This window comes from Hibiscus syriacus, unplaced genomic scaffold (genome assembly GCF_006381635.1).
Source record: "Hibiscus syriacus cultivar Baekdansim isolate YM2019G1 unplaced genomic scaffold, ASM638163v2 tig00110346_pilon, whole genome shotgun sequence".
In the NCBI taxonomy this organism is placed as follows: Eukaryota; Viridiplantae; Streptophyta; class Magnoliopsida; order Malvales; family Malvaceae; genus Hibiscus; species Hibiscus syriacus.
The window spans coordinates 2733691-2744043 of NW_024062697.1; positions in this window are offsets into that span (position 1 = coordinate 2733691).

A 10353-nucleotide genomic window follows, 5' to 3' on the forward strand; every position below is an offset into this window, starting at 1 on the left:
TTCAGACAACTCGCACTACCTTTAAAGAATCAATATTCTGTATTGATATACACACTGGAATTTAATTCTGTTTATTCCATTGAAAACTCGACTAGAATAAGAATCTATCCATATAAATAAATCCTTCTAATTCATTATGTACAATTTATAGTGAATTTTCAAAATTGACCAACATAATCTATTTTGTGCAGAATTCTGTTGTCATATTTTTTTCTGATCTTTCCTCAGTTAAAAATTCATATCTTTTTGTTTACACCTTGAAATTGATCCCCATTTATTTTAAACGAAACTAGATCAATATATGAACAATATATATATAAAAATAACCTCCAAAGTATTTTTATATAATTTTTGGTAAATTTCCAAACCCACTGCAAAATTCAAAATATAAATTGTTTTCTTTAACCTCATCCTTAGGTTCTTCATCAATTCTTTAAAATAACTTAACTCTTCAAAACCCATAAAACAAAAGAATCAACATCCCCTTTCATCAACTCAAGATGAACTTGAACATGAATCCTAGTAATATTCATGTCAAAATGTAGAGAATTGAACGTAGAACATTTTTCCTAACCACACCAAGTCTAATTCTCAAGAAATAGCTTCAAAATTCAAACTAAAAATGTTTACCTTTCTTGCTTGAAAGTGCCGGCCCATGGAGGAAGAAGAAGCTGGAAATGCTCATCCATGATTGATATTTAATGATAAATAAATCTATCACATGGCAATATATATTTATAATGACATTTTTTATTCCATTCAATAAGAAATTCCATTTTTGCCCTTAATGAATCTTCCTATTCACCATAAAACCATGCCACCTGATCCATAATATCTTTCAAAGTCAAAGATGAATTATTTTGACTTTGACTCATGAAATTGCCCATGAATTTTCAAAACTTGCATTTTAGTCACTAAATTCAACTATTTCGGTTAAATATGAAACATTGCACATTTCCAAACCAAATTTCTCTAATATAAAATATTAAAATAATATTTCCAACCATTTCATAACATCCTTCAATTTTTTGTAAAATTCCAATTTGATATGAAATTACCGAATCCTTACCGACTTTAACCCTTTCTAATTTTTCTTTACTAAAATTCCAAATCCATAAATATGATTTCTATAAAACTCCACTCTCAAGAGTAAACCATCTTGTTGAGTTAATCGATCGACGAAATTGGCCAAGAGGGGGGTGAATTGGCAATTAAAAATTTTGTGGAAGCTTTTGCAGAAAATTGAAAGTAATTGCACAGTGATTTACAGTGGTTCGACTTTCTCAAACAAAGTCTACGTCCACTACCTTAGCTATCCACACTAAGGATTTTCCAACAAATTCACTAATTTGTTCTTTCTTTTGAGGCCAAAGAGATAACCTTACAAAATCCCTCAAGAGTATACCCCAACTCTTGAGAACACTCTTTTTCCCAAAGAGAAGATTACAAATTTGCAAACTTACAAGAAAACCTCACAAGGTAAGATGTTTGCACAATTTTAGAACAAAGAAAAGAACACTCAAAGATAAATACAATTGAGTACAAAAGTGTTCTTGAAAGCAAATGAATATTGGATGAAAAATAGGCTTGAAATGCTCAAACTTGAGGTTTGATGCTTTCTCTTTGATTCTCTATGATTTCTTGTTGATCAAGGTGTTCAGAACTTGTTTAAATACACCTTGAATCACTTCTGAACGTTGGGGATGATTAGTGAAGATCATATAGCCGTTTAAGTGTGAAAGCAATTAATTTTTCTAGGTGGAGCGTCTCATGCATCGATGCATGATCAAGGATGCATCGGTGCATTTGTGTAAAATTCAAATATTTTGACCGTTGGGACACTTAGTGCATCGGTGCACTAAGGATGCATCGATGCATAAAATGCATTCGATGTTTGAAAAATATCCTGGTGCATCGATGCATGGCTTGTGCATCGATGCATCAAATGCATTCGATGTTTTGAAAATATTCAGAGTGCATCGATGCATGGAGAGTGCATCGGTGCATGGAATGCATTCGATGTTCAATTAATTCATCGATGCATCGATGCATGGACTGCTGCATCGGTGCATGCCTTTGAATAATTGATTTAAGGCTTGTTTTTGGTTCAAAATACTTTGTGAAAATTGTTTCAAAAATAGTTTAAGTACAAATCACAATTTTACACATTTAGTAAGGATTAAAATTGATCTTGAAAAACTTGGAGTAATAATTTGATATTCGGTTAATTGAATCGAATATAAATTTGTAAAATCATTTGTAAAATCTTAAAATTCATTTAACTTAATTTGTTATATCGAAATATCAAAAATGTTTTCAACAATCTCCCCCTTTTTGATATAACAAAACATTTAAGTAATTTTAAGATTTGTTTAAGAAATTATTTTTGAAATTGATTTTGAAAAACTTACTCCCCCTTACTATAGCACATCAAAAACTTACTCCCCTTACTATAGCACATCTTAAATTTTCTCCCCCTTTTTGTTAAATCAAAAAGACTATAAAACGTTAGCCAATTGATTTATTAATAATAAGCTGCTAAGATTACAATCAAAAGAGAGATTAGCCATTAGTTTTCATAAACAATATTCATAATAAAATGTGAAATGGCATAATTTGGTCATAAATTTCTAATGATGCAAAATTAATAAACAGAAAGCGTTAAAATGTCAAACCAAATATATATAATAAGTTCAAGCATCCTCAAACAAATATCCAACAACTAATCAAGTTCAAAGTATCAATCAAACCACAAAAATCAAATCCAAGTTTTAAGAACAAGAAAGCATGGCAAGTAAGTCTACTCCATCGGAGGATCGGGAGGAGGATGTTGAGGAACGGGAGGACGGTTTTGGTGAGAACGACTAGAGGATGTCCTAGGGCGTTTAGGATTAGTCATGGTAAGGAAAATCAGAAAAGGAATATCACCTGCAATTTTAAAACACATGTATGCACAACAATTAATCCCAAAACTCAAATGAGTCCTCAATAATTCAAGGTTCTCTAACATAATCCTAATGGGCAAAGTTTTGAAAACTATTTTAAAATAATATCATAATATGTATAGTTTTCATGAAAACAACACAATTAAATCAAAACTATCACTTAATTTTAATTTTTTTTTAAATTCAAAATTTTAATTTTGAAAAATTATGTGTTTTTGATGAAATTCGTTGTAGAAACTAGTTTAGAATCATCATATAACCAATGCCCGATAATTATTTCAAACTAGAACTAATCTAAACGAGTCCTAAGTTCAAAAATTAATAAAATAGAGTTTTTGAAAAATTACCTTGAAAAATTCGGATTGAGGGGAAAGTGGAGATGTTTTGAGCAATTTAATGATTGTAGCAGGTTTGTAGGATAAAAATCTTGAAGAATCCGATGATTTCCTGAAGATTTTGAGCAAAAATAGAGATTTGAGGGAGAGTGGGATGAACGGCCATGTGTTTAGTGTTTTAGGTTTTGAGAAAATGAAGAAGAACCAGGGTTTTTGACTTAAAACCCGACGGATGCATCGGTGCATGGCCTCATGCATCGATACACATTCAAAGGGATGCATCGATGCATTGTTAAATGCATCGGTGGATAAAGTACAAAAATGTCAAAAATCTATTTTAAACACTTAAAATGCTAAATAATTTGGCTCTAATGGTATTGGCAACTCATATATCATAAATTAATTATGTTCAATCAATCAAATTAATCTTCAAACTTTATTTGAACATAAAATTAATTTTAACAGAGAATCACTAACTACCCCTAACTAATAGCAAGAATGCAATCAAAAATTATTATTATAAGCATTTTTCAATATTATTTAAAAGTGCTAAAATATTTTAAACACTAAGTGAAGATAGGTCAGTTAAACCTAATTCTCTCCTAAGTGTCCAAAATCATTCTTTATCTAAGGGTTTTGTAAAAATATCTGCTAATTGGTGCAAAGTATCAATAAATTCTAGAACTACATCTTCCTTAGTGACATGGTCCCTAATGAAGTGATGTCTTATTTCAATATGCTTAGTTATAGAGTGTTGGATGGGATTTTTAGTGAGACAAATAACACTAGTATTGTCACACTTGATAGGAATGGTACCTACTTCAATTCCATAATCAAAAAGTTGTTGTTTCATCCATAAAACTTGTGCACAACAACTACCGGCTGAAATGTATTCCGCTTCAGTGGTAGATAATGCAACACAATTTTGTTTCTTTGAAAACCAAGAAATCAGCATATTTCCAAGGAATTGGCAAGTACCAGAGGTGCTTTTCCTATCTAATTTGCATCCTCCATAGTCCGCATCATAAAAGGCATGCAAGCTAAATCTAGAGTCTCTAGGATACCAAAGTCCTAAACTAGGAGTGTCCTTAATGTATCTAAAGATTCTCTTAACAGCTAGTAAATGTGATTCCTTAGGACATGATTGAAATCTAGCACATAAGCAAACACTAAACATAATGTCCGGTCTACTTGCAGTTAGATAAAGCAAAGAGCCGATCATTGACCTATATAATTTAACATCTACACATTTACCTCCTTCATCTAAGTCAAGCTTTGTTGAAGAGCTCATTGGAGTGTCATGAGGTTTCCCATTTTCCAGTCCAAACTTCTTGAGCATATCTTTGACGTACTTAGCTTGATTAATGAAGATGCCATCTTTTCTTTGCTTGATTTGGAGTCCCAAGAAAAATGAGAGCTCCCCCATCATGCTCATCTCAAACTCACTTTGCATTAGCTTAGAAAATTCTTGGCAAAGAACATCATTAGTAGAACCAAATATTATATCATCAACATAAATTTGAACTACTAATAAATCTTTACCTTTATGCTTTTAAAAACAATATAGTGTCAACCTTTCCTTTTGAAAAACCTTTTTCAATTAAAAAATTTGACAATCTTTCATACCAAGCTCTAGGAGCTTATTTTAAACCATAAAGAGCTTTTGTCAATTTAAGAACATGATCTGGAAATTTTGAATCTTCAAAACCTGGAGGTTGTTCCACATACACTTCTTCTTTTATAAAACCATTTAAAAATGCACTTTTAACATCCATTTGATATATTTTAAATTCATTGAAACATGCAAATGCTAATAACATTCTAATTGCTTCCATCCTAGCTACGGGAGCGTATGTTTCATCATAGTCTATGCCCTCTTCTTGAGTATACCCTTGAGCAACAAGTCTAGCCTTGTTTCTCACTATATTACCACTCTCATCAAGCTTATTCCTAAATACCCATCTAGTACCTACAGTAGATTTATTACTAGGACTTTCAACTAATGTCCATACTTTACTTTTCTCAAATTGATTTAACTCTTCTTGCATAGCCATAATCCAATGTTCATCATTTAATACTTCTTTAATATTCTTAGGCTCTATGCATGAGATAAATGCAACATAATTACAAATATTTCTAAGAGAAGATCGAGTTGTTACCCCTTTTGATGGATCACCTATAATTTCACCATCCTTGACATAGTTGTACTCTCTTGGATAAGATACTTCCCTTTCTTCAATGGTTGGATTCTCAAGAGGATCATGAGTTTCCTCATTTTTTCGTTTCTTCCTTTGATGATGGTTCTCCAACGTCATGTCTAACGTCATTTGTATTTATAACACCTACATCATCATTCACACAAGAATCCTTCCTCGGAAGGGGATTATCATCGAAAACAACATGTATAGACTCTTCTACAACTAAAGTTCTTTTATTAAATACACGACAGGCTTTAGAATTTAAGGAATAACCCAGAAAAATTCCTTCATCACTTTTAGCATCAAATTTGCCAAGGTTTTCTTTACCGTTGTTTAAAACAAAACATTTACATCCAAAAGGATGAAAATAGCTAATGTTAGGCTTTTTATTTTTGAAAATTTCATATGGAGTTTTCTTTATAATTGGCCTAATCATTACTCGATTTACAACATAACAAGCGGTATTTGTGGCTTCCGCCCAAAAATATTTTGGCAAATTATTTTCACAAAGCATGGTTCTAGCCATTTCTTCTAAAGTTTGATTTTTCCTCTCAACAACTCCATTTTGTTGAGGGGTTCTAGGTGCTAAAAAATTATGGCTAATACCATTAGAATTACAAAACTCAATAAATCCAAGATTTTCAAATTCAGTACCATGATCACTTCTAACACTAGTGATAGAGTAACCATTTTCGTTTTGGATTATTTTTGAAAATGTGATGAAATGTTATAATGCTTCATCTTTAGTACTTAAAAATAGAACCCAAGTATATCTAGAATAGTCATCTACCAAGACAAATGCATATTGTTTTCCACCCAAGCTAGTAGTTCTAGTTGGCCCAAAAAGATCTAAATGGATCAATTGTAATACTCTACTAGTTGATACATCATTAATAGATTTAAAAGAAACTCGCTTTTGTTTTCCTTTAGCACAAGCATCACAGATTTTATCATTATCAAATTTAAGCTTAGGCAACCCTCTTACTAGGTCTCCTTGAATTAACCGTTGCAAAACACTCATACTAGCATGTCCTAGTCTCCTATGCCATAACCAACTATCATGCTCATTCTTAGCAACTAGGCATAAATTAGTCATATCAATAGAGTCTAAATGCACCATGTAAATGTTTCCTATTTTATGACCAACAAGCATAATCCGATTAGATGCAATGTCAATGACTTTACAACCATTAATTTCAAACAAGACATTGAATCCCTTATCGTATAATTGACTAATACTCAATAGATTATGCTTTAATCCATTCACATATAAAACATTATGCAATGTTGATTATCAAAATTAAGAGCATATGCATAAAGTTTTACAAAGATGTTATGAATTAAAGATTGATATCGATTTAGAGAGATATCATTAAAACTTTAAAATTACTTGCATAAACATTAGAACAAAATTTAAGGTCAAAAATCAAATTGTTTGAAAATTGATATCAATGGTTTAAAATGAATATCAATTACGTTAAAATTTTGACCAAGTTTTATTATGATGAACTAAAATTCTAAAAAAAATAAATATAACTTTAAAATGTTCATCATAACCATATTTTCAACATACATGAGAATAAAACAATTATACAAAATCAAAAATTATTCAATATTTAAAACCTCATGTATGCACAAACTAAATGAGCAACCAAATAAAATAATAACATTAAGTTTAGAGGTTACCCATTCCTTTTTCATGTGTGGCTAGAGCATCTTGAATATCATCATCTTCATCACCATTGCTCCCACACATCTAAAAGAGACATTTAAGTGTATTTTGGTATCCAAATTGCTTTGGATCCTTGAACATTAGTTTCAATGCCTCTTGTTCCTTTTGGAACCCATACTTGTCTAATTTTAAATCGTTTTCCTTTCTTTAAAGGACAAGTATGTTCCTTATGACCATGATAATGATAATGTGAGCATATTGTCATTATTGAACTAGATGAATTATTTAAAATGATCTCTTTTTCTTTTGTTAAACATTCAAGCTTAACTTCTAAATCGAAATTTTCCTTTTCCATACTTTCAAATTTTATCTTTGAAAGCTCTAAATTCTTCTTCGAAATTTCATTTTGTTTTTCAAAATCCATTTTAGTTTCTAGAAGAAGTTTGTTTAATTTGAAAATTTCTTTTTCAAAGTTTTCCGATTTTATTTTTGAAAGCTCTAACTCCTTTTTCAACATTTCATTTTTATTTTCCAAGTCCTTTTTAGCTTTCAAAATAAGATCATTTTTAGTAATAAATTTAGAAATCAATTTATTGTATTTGGAGTTCATGGTCTCAAACTCCGAAAATAATTCATCATAAGCATCTTGTAACTCACTAAAAGATTTTGAATTTAATCTATTTGAGTTAGAAGATACCTTTGGCTCTGTGAGAGCTAATAGAGACATCACTTTTATTGGTTCTTCTTTTTCCTTGTCTCCATAGATCTCCTCAAGCTTATCCCACATTTCCTTGGCACTTGAACAAGAATAAACTCCTTTATATACATTAGGATCAATTGCACAACACAACATATGCATAGCCTTTGTGTTTTGTTGAGCTTCATTCCGTTCTTGATTACTCAACTTCTTTACCTTCTTCGTAGGAAAAGAATATCCGTTCTCGATTATCATCCAAGCTTCCATATCATGTGCTTGAATAAACATCATCATGAACCTCTTCCAACGACGATAATTTGTTCCATTGAAGTGTGGAGTCACGCCAATTGGTCTGGATTCTTCTATGGAGAATGAACCGGAAGTGGACGCCATCTTTATCGATTTAACTCTTCCTGGATCTACTCAAGAGGTGATTAAACCTTCAAATGAGTGAGGCTCTGATACCAATTATTGAGTTAATCGATCGACAGAATTGGCCAAGAGGGGGGTGAATTGGCAATTAAAAATTTCGTGGAAGCTTTTGCAAAAAATTGAAAGTAATTGCACAGTGATTTACAGTGGTTCGACTTTCTCAAACAAAGTCTACGTCCACTACCTTAGCTATCCACACTAAGGATTTTCCAACAAATTCACTAATTTTTTCTTTCTTTTGAGGCCAAAGAGATAACCTTACAAAATCCCTCAAGAGTATACCCCAACTCTTGAGAACACTCTTTTTCCCAAAGAGAAGATTACAAATTTGCAAACTTACAAGAAAACCTCACAAGGTAAGATGTTTGCACAATTCTAGAACAAAGAAAAGAACACTCAAAGATAAATACAATTGAGTACAAAAGTGTTCTTGAAAACAAATGAATATTGGATGAAAAATAGGCTTGAAATGCTCAAACTTGAGGTTTGATGCTTTCTCTTTGATTCTCTATGATTTCTTGTTGATCAAGGGCTTCAGAACTTGTTTAAATACACCTTGAATCACTTCTGAACGTTGGGGATGATTAGTGAAGATCATATAGCCGTTTAAGTGTGAAAGCAATTAATTTTTCTAGGTGGAGCGTCTCATGCATCGATGCATGATCAAGGATGCATCGGTGCATTTGTGTAAAATTCAAATATTTTGACCATTGGGACACTTAGTGCATCGGTTCACTAAGGATGCATCGATGCATAAAATGCATTCGATGTTTGAAAAATAGCCTCGTTCATCGATGCATGGCTTGTGCATCGATGCATCAAATGCATTCGATGTTTTGAAAATATTCAGAGTGCATCGATGCATGGAGAGTGCATCGGTGCATGGAATGCATTCGATGTTCATTTAATTCATCGATGCATCGATGCATGGATTGATGCATCGGTGCATGCCTTTGAATAATTGATTTAAGGCTTGTTTTTGGTTCAAAATACTTTGTGAAAATTATTTCAAAAATAGTTTAAGTACAAATCACAATTTTACACATTTAGTAAGGATTCAAATTGATCTTGAAAAACTTGGAGTAATAATTTGATATTCGGTTAATTGAATCGAATATAAATTTGTAAAATCATTTGTAAAATCTTAAAATTCATTTAACTTAATTTGTTATATCGAAATATCAAAAATGTTTTCAACACATCTATTTATGGAAAAAAATTCTTTTTAGGAAATTATCCCTTAATTCCCTAAATTGTTTCCCAATTTTCTACTTTGACCATCAAACTTTCAAAATTTGCATTTTGGTCATTATCTAAATTTTTTGGGTATTACAGTTTTTGTATTAAGCCATTTTAATTTAATAAAATTAAAATTATGCTCATTATCGCCAACTAATGGAAACATTTTTTCCCTCATTTTCACCACTTCTCTGCCATTGACGCTAATTAATTATTGCTATATCGAATTTGTAGATGAAAGCTATTCAACGAACGAATATTTGGATACCATTAATGGAATGCATCCAGTTAAGGGATATATCTTCTTTCATAAGAACAAATGACCCAAATTTCATTATGCTTCATTTCTTATCCTTTGAAACTGAACTTACTAAGATTATAATGGATATATTGTAACAAATATACGTAAAATGCATGTGGTTCAGTGATAGGAGCACAACATCCCTCCTTTTTGACCTAGTTTTGATTCTCCAAACCTTGTTTTTTGCAATTTAAAATAAATAAATTAAAGATTAAATTATAAATTTACTCATTGAACTTTACTCTGTCTCGTATTGTGCTCACTATACTTTAAAAGTTTTTTAATTTAATAACTAAATTTTATACATTGTGTTTTTGTCACTCTACCCTTAAGTTTATAATGGTGTTATGACATTGCTTGATATATTAATTTTTTAAATATCAAACCTAATTTTAAATCTTTGATTGGTGACAACACGTCGTTTTGATGTCAAATAATTTATGCCTTAATCTCAATAAAAATAAAATTAAAAATAAGTAAAATAGAAAGAGTAAGGGTCGATCTGCAGGGAATATTGAAGTTGCCGATGAAGTG